Source organism: Rhinolophus ferrumequinum, chromosome 22 (assembly GCF_004115265.2).
Source record: "Rhinolophus ferrumequinum isolate MPI-CBG mRhiFer1 chromosome 22, mRhiFer1_v1.p, whole genome shotgun sequence".
NCBI lineage: Eukaryota > Metazoa > Chordata > Mammalia > Chiroptera > Rhinolophidae > Rhinolophus > Rhinolophus ferrumequinum.
Genome location: NC_046305.1, coordinates 24,411,146 through 24,430,778, shown reverse-complemented (window position 1 = coordinate 24,430,778; position 19,633 = coordinate 24,411,146). Strand labels below are relative to the sequence as shown.

General features: G+C 42.6%; 1 protein-coding gene and 1 long non-coding RNA gene across 2 annotated transcripts in view; one reads left to right on the top strand and one right to left on the bottom strand.

Moving 5' to 3' along the window:
- The window catches only part of FCAMR (Fc alpha and mu receptor), a 47,713-nt gene extending 35,139 nt beyond the window's left edge, over window positions 1-12,574 (bottom strand). Inside the window, exon 1 of the mRNA XM_033092118.1 lies at window positions 11,817-12,574. The gene's annotated coding sequence lies outside the window, so the exon portion shown is untranslated. The remainder of the gene's footprint in view (window positions 1-11,816) is intronic.
- Window positions 1-19,633, top strand: part of LOC117014358 (uncharacterized) — a 63,261-nt gene that overhangs the window by 39,792 nt on the left and 3,836 nt on the right. The window contains exons 3-5 of the long non-coding RNA XR_004421499.1: window positions 7,036-7,101; window positions 11,628-11,766; window positions 13,781-13,970. This is a non-coding gene — a long non-coding RNA (uncharacterized LOC117014358). The remainder of the gene's footprint in view (window positions 1-7,035; window positions 7,102-11,627; window positions 11,767-13,780; window positions 13,971-19,633) is intronic.

Here is a 19,633-nt window from a genome sequence, read left to right as displayed (position 1 = left end):
ACTGTAAAATGCACAATTACTTCATGCCACACCTTTTCCTGAATATGTTTATTGCTGCAATTAGAGAAATATTTCATCCTCTAACCATTGGCACAGTCACACGAGATGGTGTATTCACTTTCGATCATGCCTTCATTTTTCAAAAATTAAGTTCTATGCAAAAAATTTTTTGGTTGCTCCATCAAACCCTGAACATTTAGATGTTATTAATCATTCTGTTGCAACTATTACTCCTACAGATTGTCATAATTATTTTATGAATATGTATATAAAATTACCACGAGCAGCAGCAGGAAAATCATTATAAATGAAGCTACAAGTAAATAAATAAGTAAATAAGTATTTCCTATGTTAAATAAGTATTTTATGTTTATTATTAAATACATGCAATAAAATGTTTAATTTAAAAAATAACATTGAATTTTATTTTTACTACAAAGATTAAGAAAACATTTTTGTGGAAAAATTTGATCTGCAAAAGGATGACTTTAATTGGCAAAAGGGTGAATTTGATTTGTAAAAGGATGAATTTGATTTGCAAAAGAGTTAATTTGGAGTGCAAAACCTGTATCTGTGTGACCTCTGCTCCAGTTACAGGCCCGTGAAGGTGTAGTCAGCTTCCCCACAATCCACATATTGTCCACTGGCTCTCCTCCACAGAGACAAACCCATGCAGCCTTGGCCATGTGCTCTGGATACCCCGATAAACTCCAAGTCCTCAGCTCCAATGGACTCTGGCTTTGGCATATTTAGTGCACAAGAGTTTGTTCTGGGTCAAATTTGCCCAGTCTTGAGGTCGGTATAGGGCCTCTTGTGCTGTTCACTGACAGCCTTCCTCATGGAGCCCTCAATGTCCTGCTCCACAGGGGGTATTGTCTGCTCGCGAGACCTGATGCACAGATCTCATCCTGCTTTCCTGAGTAAGAGGCATTCTTGTCCAGGTCTTAGGCTTTCCTCTGTCATAGCCGACTCCTATGTTTGCTGAAGCATGTTGTGAATCATTTACTAATAAAGGAAGTTTGAAAGGTAAATTTCTCCAGTCTTTGCCTTTCTAAAAATATCATAACATAAAAATCATTAACAAGGTTGACCTAATGGACATATATTAAACACTATACTTAATAATTAAAGAAAAAACACTCTTTTGTATTTATATACTAAAAAATCAAGTATCAACTACCATTGTAAATCATAAATCAACTTTCAACAAATTTCAAAGAGTTAATATCAGACAGAGCTTATTAGCTGATCCTAGAACAATTATGCTAAAACTCAATAACAAAAACACACCTACTTTTTAAAAGCCATATATTTGGAAATTTTAAAACAGATCTCTAAATATCTAAAGGGCTGCAATATAAATAATTATGTGAATTAGAATATTTTAAAATCTAAACAGTAAAAATTGTTAAATTTCAAAACTAAAGTAAAAATTTGAGGGAAATTTATACTTAAACTGCTTGTATTAGAAGAGGAGAAAGACTGAACATCAAATAATTAAATTGGATTAAATAGCCAACTAAAAATGTTAGAAAAAGAACCCCAGAAGAAAACTAAGGTGAAGAGTGAAAGTGTAAGACAAGGGCAACACTTATGAAATAGAAAAGAAATATAAAATAGAGTCAACAGTCAAAGCAATTAACAGAGTTCTGCAAACCTGCTTCAGGTCAGGAAAGCAAAGGCACTACCACAATATCAGGAATGAAAAGGGGGTAACTATAAGATAAAAGATAAGAGGGGAATGTTGTAAGTACCTTTATGCCAATAAACTTGTATTCTTAGTTGAAATGGACAAACTCTTAGAAAAATATAACTGGTAACAATGGCCTCTACATAAAATAGAAAATTGGAACGGTTTTATAACTGTTAGTGAAATTGAATCAGAAAGAAAACACTGGGCCCAAACAATTATACAGGTGAGTTCTGTCATGTATTCAATAGTTAGGAGTAGATAATCTAGGCTTACTCAGATTCTTACAGAAGTTGGTAGAAGAGGTAATACTCCAGGATTCATTTTATGAGATGAAGGAGCCTGGATCCCCAAATTGCACAAAGACATTGTGGAAAAGAAAATTTACAGATCAGTCTCATTTGTGAACACAGATGAAAAAAGAAACAATCCTAAGTTAAACATCCAAAGATAATCGAACTACGTTTATTTTCAAAAGAATAAGATTCTATTCCAAGAAGTTGTATTGGAAAATATCTTAATATCACTTAGCTTACTTGCAATTTAAAGAGCTATTCATCTCAAAAGGTCTAGAAAAAATATTAGACGACATTCAACATTTACACAGTGTTTTAGAAAGATAAAACCAACCTCTTAGTAAACTAGAAATAGTAGGTATTTCTTTTCCTGATCAAGGAAATCAATTAAAAAGTACAGCATTAGCATCGTTAATCATTGGTAAAATATTAGAAGTATTGCTTTTAAATACAGAAACAAAATAAAGATTGTAGTAAAGATTGTAGCCAGTTCAACAAGGCAAGAAAAAGAAGAGTAAAAATATAAGAATGAAAAAGGATGAAATAAAACTCTCATTATTTGCCAATGATATGAAAACCCACATGGGAAACTCCCAACAATCTATTTTAGATTCATTATTAGAATTATTAAGACAGTTTAGCAAAGTTGCCAAGTATAAAATCAACTCACAAAAGTTAATTTTATTTTTTATGCCAGTAATAAACAGAAAAATATAATTGCAAATTTCCAGTTATAAGAGCAGGAAAAAAACCCCATATCTTGGAATGACTCTAAAATATGCAAGTCCTTCACACAGAAAATTCTAATGACTTTTTCAAAGCTATTGGAGAAGACCTAAAGAAATAGAGAGACACCATATATTTGTAGGAAAGGAAAATCAATTTTGTAAGTATGTACATTTTCTTCATCTTGATCTATAGAGTTAAAGAAATGCCAATTAAAAGCTTAACATGATTTTCCATGGAATGTAATAAGCTTACTCTAAATTCTATTTGAAGTGCAAAGAGTGAAGACTATCCAAAACCCTCCTGAAGAAGCACAAGTTTGGTGATGCGAGTGGGACAGCATGTTTTCTCTCTTATCACAATTTATTATAAAACTAGAGTAATTAAAACAGTGTCATATTAGGAAAGGATAGATAAACAGATCAATGGAACAAAATATGAGAATCCCATACATAGATGAAAACATGATATATGAGAGGGGTGATATTGCTGATTTTTTACCATATGGGGAAAAAAAATCAAGTCCCTAATTATACTATACACAAAAGTAAATTTCAGATGGATTACGAACTTAATTATAAAAATATTAAACATTTAGAAGAAATACACGAGAGGAATTCTATGATTTCAAAGAGAAGATTTGTGGTTTTGTAACAAGACACTAATCACAAACTAAAGGAAAAGATGGATACACTTTAATACAATGAATATTTTAATACATTGTATATATTTGAATACATTGAATACTTTGAAACTATGGGGTCTGACAAATTCCCAAACTTGTTGCAGCAATGTTGCTAACCTTTTTTGATATCAGAGGAATTATTCATTATGAATTTGTACCAACTGGACAAACAGTTAACCAAGTTTACTATTTGGAATTGCTGAAAAGGCTGTGTGAAAAAGTTAGATGAAAACAACCTGAACTTTTCGCCAACAATTCATGGCTCGTACATCACGACAATGCACCAGCTCACACGGCACTGTCTGTGAGGGAGTTTTTAGCCAGTAAACAAACAACTGTATTGGAACCCCCTCCCTACTCACCTGATCTGGCCGCCGATGACTTTTTTTTTTTTACCCAAAGATAAAGGAAAAATGGAAAGGAAGACATTTTGATGACATTCAGGACATAAAGGGTGATACAACGAAAGCTCTGATGGCCATTCCAAATAAAGAGTTCCCAAATTGCTTTGAAGGGTGGACTAGACTCTGGCATTGATGCATAGCTTCCCAAGGGGAGTACTTCGAAGGTGACCATAGTGATATTCAGCAATGAGATATGTAGCACTTTTTCTAGGATGAGTTCGTGAACTTACGTGAACTTTATAGTATCAAAGTATACCGTAAAGAGAAGTATCTTTTAAAGTGAGTTTCAACTCTCTGCTGTATGTGTGTGTGTGTGTGTCTGTGTGTGTATCACATTTATATCTATCTATGTGTGTGTGTATATATATACATATATATATATATATATATATATATATATATATATTCATTTATGTGTATATTTTGTAATTTCTAAAAGTTAAATCCCTTTTCCTATCCTCACACTTGATGTTTAGTTGTGGCCTGTTTTGTTTTGTTTTTAATCGATTTAGTAAATATCTCTGAGGATATTAATTTGAATAATTCTCTTTTCTCTAAATTATCCATCTGCTTACAACTCTCTCTCTCTCTCTCTCTCGCTCTCTCTCTCTCTCTCTCTCTCTCCTCTTCTAAGATATTTGGTTATCTTTGGTTGTCTATTCATATTTTAAAACATCAGCTTGGGAGTTCTGTGTACATGTACTTGCTTTGCTTCAGGCTGGGGGTGGGTAGGGAGCCAGCAGTTACACTGAGGGACATCAAAATGCAATTTTGAGAGTATCTTTTCTCTGGGACCATTTAGTTTCTCAAGGGAAAAAGCCCTTTATTGTATTTTTGTTCGGGGGTTTTGTTTGTTTCTGGTTTGGGGTTGTTGTTTTATTGTCCTGCGGAGGTTGGTGCGTGGCTCCTGTGTGTTTTGAGCCAGGGTTTTGGGTAGCATCCACTGCTCTGTGTCAGGATTTCAGCAAATCCCCCTTCCAAGCTCACGTCTCACTCCTGATTTCATTCCACTGGGTGTTTCCTAAGCCCAAGTGCACTGGGTTCAGCAGAGCATGGCAGCCCCTCCTCTGTTCTATCTCCCCCCAGGTACTCTCTCTTCCAGGCTCTGGGTTCCTGTTCTCAGTCTCACCAGCTGTCACTTCTCCGTCTGCCTCATTTCTTCCACATATTTTGTTGATTTCACCCATCTGCTGATAACCTCTCTCTTGGTCTCTTCATTGCTCAGTTTATAGATTTTAATTATTATTAGTTAGAGTGGTACTTGAAGAGAGAGGAGAAAATATATGCAGTAAATCTGTCATCTTTAATCAGAAGTTAGCTTACCTTTAAAAAAAAATAATTAAAAAAAAGGAACTAGTGTTTATTGAACTCTAACTAAGGGCCAGTCACGGGTCTAAGAACTTCGCATGTATTATTTTGTTAATCTCCACAACAATCCAATGAGGCAAGCACTCTTATTTTTAACTACTTTACAGATGAGGAAACTGAGAGACAGAGATGATAAATATCTTGCCACAGGCCTCAGAGATAAGCAAGTGGTGGAACCAGGCAATCTGACTCCAGGAGCTACGTCCCTAATCATCATGTGAAATATATGGATAGATGATTGAGAGATAGATAGACATCCAACCTGAAGACCCTATAATCAATGGTGGAGGTCGAAGACTAAAACTTCTATTCCAAACCAAAACAGTAAAAATCAGCTCAGAATGAAAAGTAAAAAGGTACATCACCTCAATAAACTTTAATAAAAAATGTAGAAAAAAAGTAAAAAAGCAGGTTGGGAGGACAGACACAGATAAAACCAGCTGCAGAATCAATAGAAAACAATGTTTCTTTCACAGTCATGCTGCAGACGTAAAATACCATAAAGAATAAAGGCAACCCCCTCCCTCTTTGAATCACCACATCTTTCTTACCAAAGATGCTTCCAGACTGCTTTGCTCTACGTATCTATTATTGAGGAGACCCAATTGCTTAATGGCCATCGAGTCATGATAGCATCCAATCCGTAGTGAATTTCCACGTACCCTAACCCTGTGTCAGGAACAGCAATCAATTCAGAAATGAACCCCACTTCCCTGAGACTCCTCTCAAAAGTTTCCAGCAGGAACCCAAAACTTACAAAAGATGCTTTCTGTCTTCCCTCTTATTGAGTTTCATTCTGCAGTTTCTTTGGAATGCTCTCCCTCACTGCATTGAGGCAAGCAACGTGATTTTGTCAGACGACAAGTTTGTGCCTGGTGGAAGGTATATGTTCTTAGAGATTAATTTCTTTCTCTTAAAGTCATGAGCTTTCCTATAGTGCCAGAGCCCTGGGTGGCGGGGTAAGGGGTAGGGGAGTGGAAGGTGGTCACACAAAGAAAATCTTGGGAGAAGGGGTGTCCTTGTGGAGGAGCGAGGTTGGGACTTGGAAGCTCATATAGCTACTTTGCATTTTGTCCTCTGGTTTGTTGTAGTTCTCTCCTTTAACCTGGCCTCTGGGCACTGAATTGACTCAAATTTAGGCCCAATTGCAACTGCCACTTCTGAGCTGATAACTCGGTCTGCCCCTTTACCCTCAGGACCTTTGCACCTACTTTAGTCGGTTGGAGCTTTGAGATAAACGTGTCTCAGCTGAGAGAGGTGATCTAGGCCTCATGCCCAGTGCCGTGGGGAAGCTGCCCTAACCCAGTGCAGCATCATTGTGAGAGGGGCCGAGCCTCTGTCCCAGCCTTGACTACAGTGGGTTAGGGCCAGGAGGGCAGATTGCGGAGGGAAACATCAGCCACGTTGTTGGAGCACTACTTTCGGAAGTCTAGTGAAAGGCCTTTCAGTGCTTTGTCAGCCATAGATGAGTCCCCAAGGATACAAGGTTCTTGTTACTGTCCTTGTTGTTATTCATATTGTTGTTAATACATTTTACATTGGTATTGTGATTTTAGCTTTTCTAAGTACCTTCACTTTGGTCTTCTTTCTCCCCTGTGAGGTATTCACAAGTGACCATTCTCTCATCTTACAGTTGACAAAACCAAAGCAGAGAAGCTGTGTTATTTGTCTATGTTGGTGACAGAGTAGAAGTCTAAAAACAAAGTCCTGTGATCCCAGTGAACGGTCACTCCAATTTCTCATAACAGAAAAGAACACTGAGGGGATCCACCTGAGTCTGAGGTGTTTGAGGTGTGGATGTGCCCAAAATTGAGACCATCAAAACTACTGGCCTAGAAACTGGTTATTTTCTCACCTCTGTTCCAGATGTCACCTCCAGAAGCCACTCAGCCCCAAACAAGAGAATGGAGCAATGCCCTGGGCTCAGGTTATGTAAGTGGAGGCTGGACCACTGCCAGCTGTTTGGGTAGGGAGGGGTGGAGGAGGGCCCTGCCTCTGCCCTGGCCTCCCCAGGGTGAGTGTGGGCACAAGAATGTGGAGAGGCCACTCTCAGCCAGGCCAGGTGGGTCTTTGCTTTGCAGCCAGCTCCAAACTGACAGGCTCAAACCAGTTTGTGGCTTAGCCTGCACTTCAGAATGGGGTGGTGGTTGCAGTTCTTTTTTTTCCAACGCCACCCGAAACCAGCCTGTCCCACTGAGAAGGAAGTGTGGACAAGGAGAGGGCGCTCAGGATGGAGGCTTCTTCTGCTCTTCTGAACACCAGCCCCTGAAGTCAACTCTCAGGCTCAGAGACGCTTCGGGGTCTGTGCTGGGAGTGTCCCAGGCATCAGGGTTTCTTTAACTCAATTTCACTCTCCTGAATCCACGCTCTCCCTTTCATCCAATCTTCACATAGCAGCCAGAAGGAGCTTTCAAAAACACAACCTGATCCTGTCTCGCCCCTGGCCTAAGACTCCAGTGGCCCCCGTCGTGCATCAAGGCCCGGCTGCGCCTTAGCACAGCCCGCCAGGCTCCCCGTGCCCTAGAACAGCCCCGTCAGCCTTAGCGCTTTCCTCACGGCTCACCAAGCTTAGCTCCCTTTCCTAGAAAGGGTGCTGTGTTTTCCTGCCTCAGGACCTTTGCATCTGCTGTTTTGGCTACATGGGACACCCATTGTCCTCAGATCTTTCACATGTGAGCTCAGTATTTTCTTCAGAGAAGTCGACCCCAAGACTGTACCCCACATTAGGTTCTCTTATAATACTCCATATGACACTTATCATTATTCATTTAATGTCAAACTCATCCTTTGCTGGACTGAATGTTCCATGAGAACAGGGAACCTTCTCTTCTTCTCACTGCTATAGCTTCAGTATTGTCTATGAGTGAGTCAATTATATTCAGTTTATTGAGAACCTAATACTCAGATTCAGCAAAGACTTGCTGAGCATCTACTATTTGTCAAGAATGATGCAATCTCAGGTGCAATCTTAATTAATTTATTTAATCTCCATGAACTTTATGCTAGGATTTGTGGTTCCAGAGCTGAGGTTACCACACTAAGATTATGAGTATTAAATGAGCTCATCTGTGTCAAAAAGCACAGGACTGGCACATATTAGGTGCTCAACAAATATTTATTCCATGGAGAAATACATTTTTTTAAAAAGCAACTTATGGTGAAAAAGTTAAATTATATATTGTAGAGCTGAGAAAAATAAGCTTCCCTAAATCACATAGCCAGTAAGGGCGAGGCCAAGGATTTGGACCCAGGCCTGGAGGCATGAGTCCAGAACTCATCCTGGGTTCCCACTCTCACTGCTGGCCCAGTGAAGGACTTTGGTCCGTCTTGGAGGAATAGACAGTGACATTGATAAGAAACAGATACAGACACAGAAATGACCTGAAGACACAGTGAAATTGGAAATCAGAGAAGAGAGAGATCCACATAGTAGTGAGGGACATGTCCAGGGATGGAGAGCCAGAAAGGGCATTCCAGGAGGGTGAGACAGCGGAAGCAAGGCAGAGAGGAACATGCCAGCATGAATGGCAGCCCACAACCAGAACGTGCGTGTTCCTGAGCAGTAGGAGATGAAGCATGGAAAGGAGGTGGAGCCAGTAGCTGAGGGTCCTGCTTGGCAGATGGAGAGGTGACTGGACCTGGCGATGAGGAGTCATTTGAGATTTGTGATCAAGGGAGCAACCTGCTGCAAAATGGTGTTCCAGGAAGATCATTTTGGGAGTTCAGTGCGTGATAAACCGTAGCAAAGAGGAAAGAAGAAAAGGCAGGGCAAAGAGAAGAGGGATGGACGGATGAGAAAGAGAGGTAGCATTTGCTGGGCATCTAGTAGGCCCTTCATAAAAGATACCTCATTTAATCCTGTTAACAACACTGAATGGTGTGTATTCTTTCCTGTGTTTTGCAGATAAAGAAGCTGGAGTTTAAAGAGGTGAAATAACTTGCCCAGGGTTACCTAGCCAGAAAGGAACCAGAACTAACGCTGGGTATTTTGCATCCAACTCCAGTAACCCTCTCACTGTATTGCAAGGTGCATTTAGCAGACAGCCTGCTTGGGAGGTAGTTCCAGCAGGGAGGTCATGGATTTTGGTATAGAAAGAGGCTTTCCTGAGCTAGGATGAATGTGCCTATTCCTGGACCCAGCTCTACAAGTCACGACAGACAGGCTCTAACAAGTCCAACAGTGATATCAGGAGCCATGCCAGGTCAGTCCTGGGACAGTGTCCACTGTGGGACCACATGGAGAGTTGAATTCAAAGCAAAGTTTCAGGAGATGTAGTCAGAGCTGGGATCAGCCTGGCCTGAGAGTCAGGATAACTGGACTCTAGTCCTAGAAGCATCGCTTTGGGACTTTGGGTCAGTGACTTTATCTGTTTGAGCTTCAGCTTCCTTGTCTGTAAAATATAATTAAAGAGCTCAACTACCTTATCTTCTGTGTTTTGAAGTCCAAATGAGATTGTATCTGTGGACATGTTCTGATGCCTGAGAAATGCTGAGATGGTGGAAGAGATGGTTGTCATTACCGCAGATCAGGAGGAGATGGGCAGGCTGACTCAGGGCCCCAGGGTGGGCACTGCCTGATCTGGGCCACGGTGGACACTCTCGCTGAGCTCACTTTATCACCTCTCATCTCTTCATTGCCCATTTATGAGGCATCCACTATTTAGATCACTGTGCTGGGCACATCTTGTTCCAATCCTCTTACCACTCTTTTACTTTTCCTACCTAGAGGTAGTTGGATAAATTCACTGTGGTTTTGGTAAAAAGTGAATCACCTAGAGCCAAGTATTGAGACGTATTATAATACTTTTTCACATCTTCCTCTGCTTGTCCTTCCCCCTCCACTGAGTTCACTGTCTGTGGCACACTTGTGTTATAAATTACAGGTATAGATCATCAGATTCAGTTATAGAAAGAAAAAGAAGGAAAAAAGATGCATTCCAGTTTTCATTGCTGGTTAACGTTAAAGTGTGACCCATTTTACATGTGTAGATGAGGAAGCCTAGGTGTCAGCCAAGACATTGCCTCACAAATTTACTTTTCACAGAAAATGCAATCGTGGAGCTAGCTATTTTCATTTATTTGTGCCAAAGCCCCCTAAGAGTAATAAAATGCCAGTGTTGCTCAAGCGTATATCATTCTTACAAAACAAGAGTACCGTAAAATGTCTGCAGATCCATCCCAGTAACCCAAGGAAACCACGCTTGCAGGTGGCTTTGCAGACACATGTGCCTATACCTGTGCTGGTTGTCTGTCGTCTGTGCACATCTGCTCAGCCCGGAACACTCTGCAAGGTGCTGTGGGCCCCTCTGGAGATCAGGGTCAGAGAGGCCAGTCTGTGTGTGTGTGTGTGTGTGTGTTTGTGCAGGGGGGAGGGTGTCCTAGTTACAGAATCAGGCCCACAATATGGAGAAAGCAAAGAGGTTGAAACACCAAGGACCCATGGACAGATGGAAGACGAGCAGCACTTAGAGAAAGACAGGCCCAAAGGAAGGTCAAAAGGGATGTTGTCCTGGACCCAGCAAGGAGGTTTTGCTTTACTGCAACTGAAACCTACCTTAGGGGAGCATTCTAAATCCTTGACTCTTTTTCATGATGTTCACTCAGTTTTGTATGATCACTTTGGGACAGTCTCTGCTCTCTGGGGCCAGGGGTTGGAAGAGGATGGAGAAAAGCTGGGTTCTCTGGGGTGGGGGATGGGGAGTGGGGGGTGTTTGGACAAGTGGCCTTCAAGTAAACCACTCCTTTTTCCTGTACACTGGGAGTTCATGCATTTACTCATCCAACACAACACATTTACTCCACCCCGGAAGGATGCCAGACCACATGCTAGGAGCTGGGAGGACAGAGAAGAACAGAACCCAGTCCCCCAGTTTCTGTGATAAAGCCACAGAACTAGGACTCCTGCCAGCCAGGTCAGTTGGTGGCTGGAGTTGAGTAAAGAACCTGAGCTCTGAAGAGTCTTCTATTTCACGGCTCTTGCATTTTCTTATTTAGGGCGTTTCCTTATACTTTTCTATAAAATCCTTTGAAAATAATTCTGGCCTAGGCTCAGCTAAACCAAGGAGGAAATGGAGATAATCTACAACTTCCCAGGGCCCCTGGAGGACAGGAGGGGCAGCGGACAGGCGGGGGGTAAGGTGACCACTCCATCAGACCAGCACAGGGTCAAGTGAGGAGCCGGGGCTGCTGACTCTGCCTTTCTCCACACCTCCCTGGGTTTTGTACCTATGAGCATCTGGAGGATGCTCTGTCCAATGGCTGAGAGCAGCCAGAGGGTTGTAACTGGGCACAAGAGAATGCTGTGTGGTCGTCAAAGACCCTCAGGCCCTCCCGGCCTTCAGTGAGGCCATCCCACCCATAGGCAGCACCAGGCTCTCCATCTTGCATCTGGGGTCTGTGTGGCTATCATGGCACCCAGCTCAGTCTGGTTATTTCCCTGCTTCTCTTCTCCCCATCAGATTCCATCCTCCTTCAGGCAACTTACAACACCTCCTCCTCACGCATGGCCCTACAAGATGGGACCAGTCAGCAGCCTGCCTTCTTCAAATCCTGCTGGATGCATAGAAGAGACACAGCAGCACCCACTTCTGGCTCTTGGTAAGAGATGCCCAAACTTTTCAGGCCCCTGCTTACCCCCCACCGCTTACCTCATGTGCTCTCCCACTCCCTTCCTTCTTTAGCCTAGGAGAGAATGACAAGAATCCTTCCTCCTAGTTCAGCCGGTTCTTCTACTTTCTTCTCCCCTCCCCAGAGCCCAGGTCTCATGGCCCCTCTTCCATCGCCCAGCCCAATGTGCAAGGTCTGCCTGAGCCCTGGTTCCTCCGTACCCAGGGACGAAGGGCATAGGGCAGTGCTGGGGCAAAAGAAACAGGCTGGCACGGATGCTAAAGGGCAGAGAGGGGGGCACATTGGTTTGTTTATATACTGCTTCACTTTCAGTGGATTGAGAGTTCTCCACGGGTGGCCCTCTCATGTCCTTGTCCCAGCAGCCATTCCTCTCCAACCCCTCTTGCACACATATGACTTTAGTCCTGTTTTTCTGCACCCAACTCCAATGTGTGTGTTTGTGTGTGTGGGTCCCACACCAGCAAGCAATTCTCAGACACCAGCTGGGTGTTCTACATTTCAACTCAATTCTGAAGACAGCACCAGATTCCATAGGTTCAGGGCTCCGTTCTATAAGACTGTTACCTGTGCTCTGAATAACCAGCTGGAGACTGGAGATTCCCACGACCTCCTCCTTAGGTTTGATGAACTTGCTAGAGTGGCTCACAGAACTCAGAGAAACATGTTACTTACCAGATAACCAGTTTGGTATAAAGGCGACAACTCGGGAATTGCCAGATGGAGGTGCGCAGGGCAGGTATGTGGGAAGGGGCACAGAGCTTCCATGCCCTCTCCAGGTGTGCCACTCTCCCAGAACCTCCACGGTGCCTATCAACCTCAAACGCATCCGTTTCAGATTTTTTAATGGCAACGTCATTACATAGACATGATTGATTCATAATTCATTGGCCATTGGTGACTGATTCAACCTCCAGCCCCTCTCCCCTCCCTGAAGGTCAGCCAGGTCGGACTGAAAGTTCTAACTTTCTAATCACTTGGTCGGGTAACCTGGCGAGTAGCCCCGATCCCTAGGTGATCTAGGGGCATGTTTAAAGTCACGTCATTAACATAACAAGGACACCTCTATCATTCTCTACCACTGGTAAATTTTAAGGGCTTTAGGAGCTCTGTCTGGGAACAGGTCAAAGACCAAATATATGTATTTCTTATTATAAATCACAATATCATAAGACTCTGGCTGTTCCTCCCCACCCCTCTTAATAAAATCCAAACAGCCCAAACAATGGCTGCTAATCTGTGAGCACAGTTCCTTCTTCTTCTTCCAAGAATCATTCTTGATCAATTATTCCTGAAACTAGCTGAACATCAGCTGACTCCTCCTCTAAAGCCCTGTAGACATTCCACTCTCCTTGCTCAAGTGAGGAGAGCATAGAGGCTTATACTAACGGTGCTCTGGAGGATGGTCTCCCACAATGCACTCCTTATGATAAAATGGTCCAATTCAGGAGAGGGTCTTCTGTTTATTCCAAGAGACACTTCCTGGGGGCAGAGAGGAAGGGAAGACCATTCTGCAGCTTGTGGAAGGATTTGAAAGAGTGGGTCAGATAGGGCAATTCTAGAATAGTGTAGATGAGCCTGGTAGGCAGCCCCCAGGCGCTGGCCCAGGAGCCTTCCTCCACTTCCCTCCTCACCCTGTTTCCTCCCCCAGCTGTCCCTGGGTGGATGGTCCCTCACCTCCCCAGAGGATGCTGTGTCCTCCTCTCAAGACAGCTGCCCAGTTCAGCACCCTCCGCTTCCCTGCAGAGCCGGAAGCATCTGCTGAGTTTTCTTTTTTACATTCTGCATTCAAAAGGTGATCAGCTGAAATAACAGATTCACCAAGGAACTGGCACTTCACAGAAGATGGGTCTCCAAAATGTCCCACAGGGGCTCTAACCTGAGGGCAGGTCTTGATCCTAGAGTAGTGCTTTGGGACACCTGGTGTGGATGCAAGTCCTTGTTCTCTCTCTGCGTGGTTACCTGGCCCCGGCCTTATCTCTTCCAGGGCAGGTGTAACATTCCTCGTTGTGAGGAAGGCCTTATCAGAGGGGATCAACAGAAGCTTGATATGAAGGCCAGGGTCCAAAGTCACCCCATGCTTCTGAAGGACAAGGGGCTCCTCACTAATGCTGCTTCCTGCTCCTGCTTTCCCTGAACGGAATCCAAGCTGTTTGCAGAGGAAAGAGGCTGCCAAGGTCAGGGTCCTATCAAAGGGCCCTTTGTCTTCTGAGTTAAACATTGACTTATTGTTACTTTCCTGGCTAGACCCTTCCAGTAGTGGGAAGATGCCCAGAGCTTCTGGTTACATTTCGTGGTAATGAATGCAATGGTGCAGGAGGAAGTTAGTAGCTCAGCTCTGGGCGAGAGGAAACCTGGGACAGGCTGATGTGGGGCGTCTGCTCAGGGCCTCCTGTTCAGGGAGGACGGGTTCAGTTGGACAAGTAGACATGCAGTTACCTTCCTTCAAGACAAGGGATTCTTATAGCCTTTACTTTCTCCCTTCTAAACCAAAGCCTGTTGAAGGATTCTTTTCCCCTTGCTTCTCGGGGGATGGAGGTAACCCTGCATTCTCTGAAACGTGAATTGGCCCGACACCGCCATCCTTTCTCTGCATATTCACTTTTCTGAAGAACACATGGTGGTCTCTGATCACTGGAACATCAACCAACACTGGACAGTTTTCACCTTCTTGAGAGAATGATGGAAAAAGGACAATTTTAGAAAGTTTGTAGAACAGCCAGAGTTTGAACCCTGATACTATGTGTTAAGTGTGCAACTTAGGACAAGAATTTTACCCTCTTTATGCCTCAGTTTCCTCTTCTACAAAATGGCAATAACACTAGAGGTATTGTGAGGACCGAACAGGATAATGTGGCCAAAATGCCTATCTCCGTGTCTTACCTAGATGAACTGCAGTGAGCATTACCTATCATTACGATGCTCGAGATGAGCCCCAGGACCTGACCCCAGATTCTGCCCACTTAACTTGTTCCCTGCCGACTCTCAAGGCACATGAGCGTGGTCCTGGGGAGTTAGCGTGAGGTTCTCCCTCTCTGTTCAGAAGGTTCCCCGGTATAATCCGAGGCCCTGGGGAGAGACAATGTTCATACATTTGCTTGTCTAGCCTAACTACCAGAGTACCGCTAGAGCCACCTGGTTGTCTAACACCTGGCAGGGCCCTGTATAAATGTGGCATATTTGGAAAAATTAAAAAGGTACACCTGAGAGTTGGTGAATCAGAATCGTCTCACTTTTTGTTTGAGTTGTAGGAATGATGGCCCTTTGTGATATCCTGTATCCTATTCCATCATTCATTCCTTCATTCAATTAACAAATATTCATTGAGTGTTTACTGCATGCTGAGAACTGTGCAATGTGCAGGCTACACAATAATGACCAAAAAGAGATGTTGTCTTTGATCTTGTGGAGCTTAGTCTCACGGAGGAGCAGACGTTAATGAAGTAGGTATGAACAAATGCTCGTTGGGGAAGAAAATGACGAATTGCATGAACTGAAGGAGTGACTGAAGCTCACAGAGGGTGCGGGGGAGGCTGGAGGGCTGTCCTTTTGATGTTTATTAAAAACAAATGAGTATGAAGAAGACTAGAATGAACCTGTGACATTGGATTGGAATTGGAGGTATCAGTATAAACTCATAATTTTTAATATATGTATCAGGTACATGAATACAGACAAAGATATAGATGTGTGTGCATATTTGTACATGCATATATTTCCCAGCTCTATCTACTGAGAGGTCCTAGAAGCAATGACACCCCAGTCACAATGAGCACATCTAGCACCCAGATATTGGTTTCTAAATACACGTATCATTTTCCAAAATGAGGATCCAGATGTCCTTGGAAAATTCCAGGGTGAGGACAGAGAAAGAACAAGATGGGCCAAAAACATCTTGTGCTGGCAAAAAGTTAGGAAGTACTCAACCAGTGTTGGAAGCAAGTCAAAAGGACAAAAGAGCCAGTGTACATGTCCTCTCAAGAGTCAGATAGGGAATAAATTGAGCAACAAAATAAATGATAGCCATGGACTATAACCCATAGAATAAAATAAATACGTATGACTCCATACTGACATAAATAAATAAAATTGAATAAATAATTAAATGGGGGTTAAGAAACAGTTCTCCATTACAGTAGAATTCCAAACAATAAATGTAGAAGAAATGATGGAAATAGAAAAATCACAATTTGGCAAACACTATATTTGCCAAACTGTTTCAGCCAAGAATCATTAATGGATGCTAAAATTAGTGGAAGAAAGTATGATAAAAAATAAGTCCTTTGCATAGTCTCAAAGTGTTTTATTTCCCTTCTCCAACAGTGAGAAACTCAGCTGTTTTATTCGTAACATAGTTGCTTATTTGTTCAATCCAGTAATACACATAAATTCAGAATGCTAACACATAAATGTGAAAAATACAATCATCAACTTTGACAGCATATAACAAAAATACATTTTTTTTCAAACTTACTAGATTAGTTCTTTTCTTCCCTATTCTCCTCAGTGTAGTTATGGCATTCATTTTTTAATACAATTAGATTTATTTTTTACTGCTTGTATTCCATTTTGGGTCCTTCTCACCTTCCTTCTACACACACACACTCACACACACCCTGGTTGTTATTTATTTGTTATTCATACATTAATTCTCTGGCTATGTGATATGCGAAACATTACTGTGACACTAAAATCTGAACTATGCAAAAAGGTATATTCAGAGAAATGCCATCCTTCCCCTCCCTTCTACCTTGTTTCCATCCCACCTTTCTTTCCAGTTTTTCCACCCACCTACTGTAGGTAATCAATCACATTAGTTTTTGGTTTACCCTTTCTGTATTTCTTTTTACACAAATGTGCAGATACGTCTGTATTTTCTTAGGGTCTCTTTTTCTTCCATGAAAGGTGTACTACAGATGAAAAGATAATTCTGGTAGCTGAGTGGAGAGGGGCTGGAGGGGGGCTTGAGTGGATGTAACGAGAAAACTTAAAAAGCTGCTGCTGTGGTCCAGGAAAGACATGATGGGGCACCGGTATGGTTGCATTGGTAGCAGAAAAGAAGAAAAGAAAACTGGTTTGAATGATGTTTGGAGGTGATATTGCCATGATTTATAACTAATTACTGAGGACAGTGTCGTGAACGGTGTTTTGGTTTCTGACTTCTTGAATGGAGGCTAGTGCTGCTCACTGAGACATAGAACACTGCAAAAGGGTCATGTTTTTTTTTGCGGCGGGGGGATTCCCACACAGGTCTGTGTTTGGATATGTTGAGTTCGGAGTGGACATGGAGTAGGCAACTGAGGCATAAAGCACAGACGGGAGGTCTGAAGAGAAATTTCTCAAGCTGTGAATTTTGCCCTGGTCTTCAGGAAATGAGAGTGCAGCAGCATGGAAGAAAGTCGGATTCTCCACCCCATTCCAGTGTGTATGGGGTTCCCCACACCACCAAGCAATTCTCAATACCAGCTGGGTGTCTGCAATTCAGCTCAATTCTGAAACTATCTACCTAGAGATAGCACCAGATCCCACAGGTTGAGCATTCTGTCCCACAAAACTGTCCTCTCTCCCCCTTCAGATGCAAGTCCACGTTGTGGACTTGCTTCTGACTGGTTATAAATCAGAGGTTTCCAGCCCCACCTCATTGGGTACAATTAATTTGTAATAATTGCTTACAGGACTCAGGAAACCAGTTTACACACTGGATTACCAGTGTATTATAAAAGATATTAAAGGATATTAATTAACAGCCAAATGAACAGATACATAGGGCCAGGTCTGGAACAAACAAACTTCTGTCCCCGGAGTTTGGGGCCAGAATTGTTCAAACAAACTTCCGGAGTTTGGGGCCAGAAGTGTTCACCAACCTGGAAGCTCTCTGAATTCTGTCCTTTTGGGTTTTCATGGGAGCTTCATTACACAGTCATGGCTGATTAAGTCACTGGCCATTGGCAATTGAACTCAATCTCCAGATCCTCTACCCTCCCAGAGGCGGAGTGGGTGGGTGAGAGGGACTGAAGTTCTCAGGGGATCAGCCCCCATCCTTAGGTTACCTTGGGGCTTTCTAAAAGTCACTCACTGACATAACAAAACACACCTTTATCCCTCTCCTCACAGGAAATTCCAAAGGTTTTAGGAGCTCAATGCCAGAAATGGGGATGAAGACCACATTCATATTTCTTATTAAAAATCTCAATTCCTGTCTCATGCAGAAGAAAAAAACCAAAACCTTGGTCATCGTCCCAGCCTCTTCTTGGGACCCAACCTCTTGGCAGGCTGGCTGCTCAGGATAGGGCACCCACCAGAGGATGTGCTGTCCCAGTGGTGGGTGAAGTTAGAGGCACAGGTCGTCCCTGCCTCGCGATGTGGAGGTGGAATGGCAGGAGATTGAGGGTAGAAATGTGCCTGATTCCAAGACACCCTAAAATGATAATGATGCCATATTTGAACTAACTTTAAACTAAACGATATCCTCACAGCTCACAAGACCTACCTGGGGCTTTGGCTAATGCAGAGGAGCCCCCACCTGAAGGACTGGGGTGGGAGACTCACTGGGAGAGGAGATTCAACCTCTCCCCATATCCAAGCAACTGGACAGACAGGAAGCAATCCAAAGGAAGCCCCGCTGAATGCCTTGGGAAGAGCGTAGTGGGGTTGGTGTGAGTTGGTGTGAGGTGGAGGAGTGGATGCCAGAAACCATTTTGTATTGTCACCTCCTTCCTACTTCCAGGCCTGAAGGTAAGGAGGTAGAGAACAATGTTGTCTTATTTCACAGAGCCACTCCTATTCACGGATGAGAAATTTTGTGAAAATTCTCTTGTCTCAGATGCTCAGATCAACAGGGGCCTTGAGTGTGGGTGCAAACAAGAAGAATTTCCTGATTGTGCTATAACACACCAGGAGAGCAGAAGAGAGGGGAGGTGGGGTGGCATGGGAGGTAGTAGCAGGCTGTGTGTGTTGTGTTAGGTTTCTTGGCATCTCTCACCCCAATCTCCAGTTAAAAACTCAGAAAATAACAAAATGCTTAAAGTAAGTTGATTTCTCATGGGAATCAATTAAAGACCTGGGCTTTGAGTCTGGACTGATAGAAGTGGAGACAGTAAGAGTAATGTGGGATGGGCAGATGTGGGGAGCACCAAAGCAGCACATACAGATATAGAACACAGGATGGTTGTGAGGAGGTTGGCTGCAGAAGGTTCTGGAAATTAGAGGAGGGCTTTTGACTGGATCAGGCTGAGGAATTTAGGTATAGGCTAAGATTAATCCAATTCTCCCTCAAGGGGGCCCTATTTGGTATATGAATTACATATATATACGTACATATATATGATAATAATATTAACACATTTTATTTATTAAGTAATGTGCTAAGTGATTTTTATATGTATTTATCTTATTTGATTCTATTCTCATTACAATGAAATAGGTAAGTATGGTTGTTGCCTCTACAGGATTCATTCTTGTTATCAGTTTTATTTCTTTTTAACTCTATTTATAAACTAAATAACTGTAGGGCAGCACACATTAAAGAAAGTTAGAGGAATCAAAAAGAGATCAACTGAAAAGGAAACTGAGGTGCAGGGAGCCTGGCAGCCTGACTGTTAAGCCTGTGCTCTTGGCCACTGTATGTTCTTAATCTCCTCTCCTTCCCATGTCCCATCCATCCATCCATCCATCCATCCATCCATCCATCCACCTATCGACCATATCTATATTCACTTATAAATATCATACCTCTTTAGGCAGGAGGTTGGATTAGATAACCCAAAAGTTTCCTTTCAGTTCTTAGGTTCTATGAGGTATCTTTTACTTTAGACTATATTGTGATTATTTTTGGTCTTCC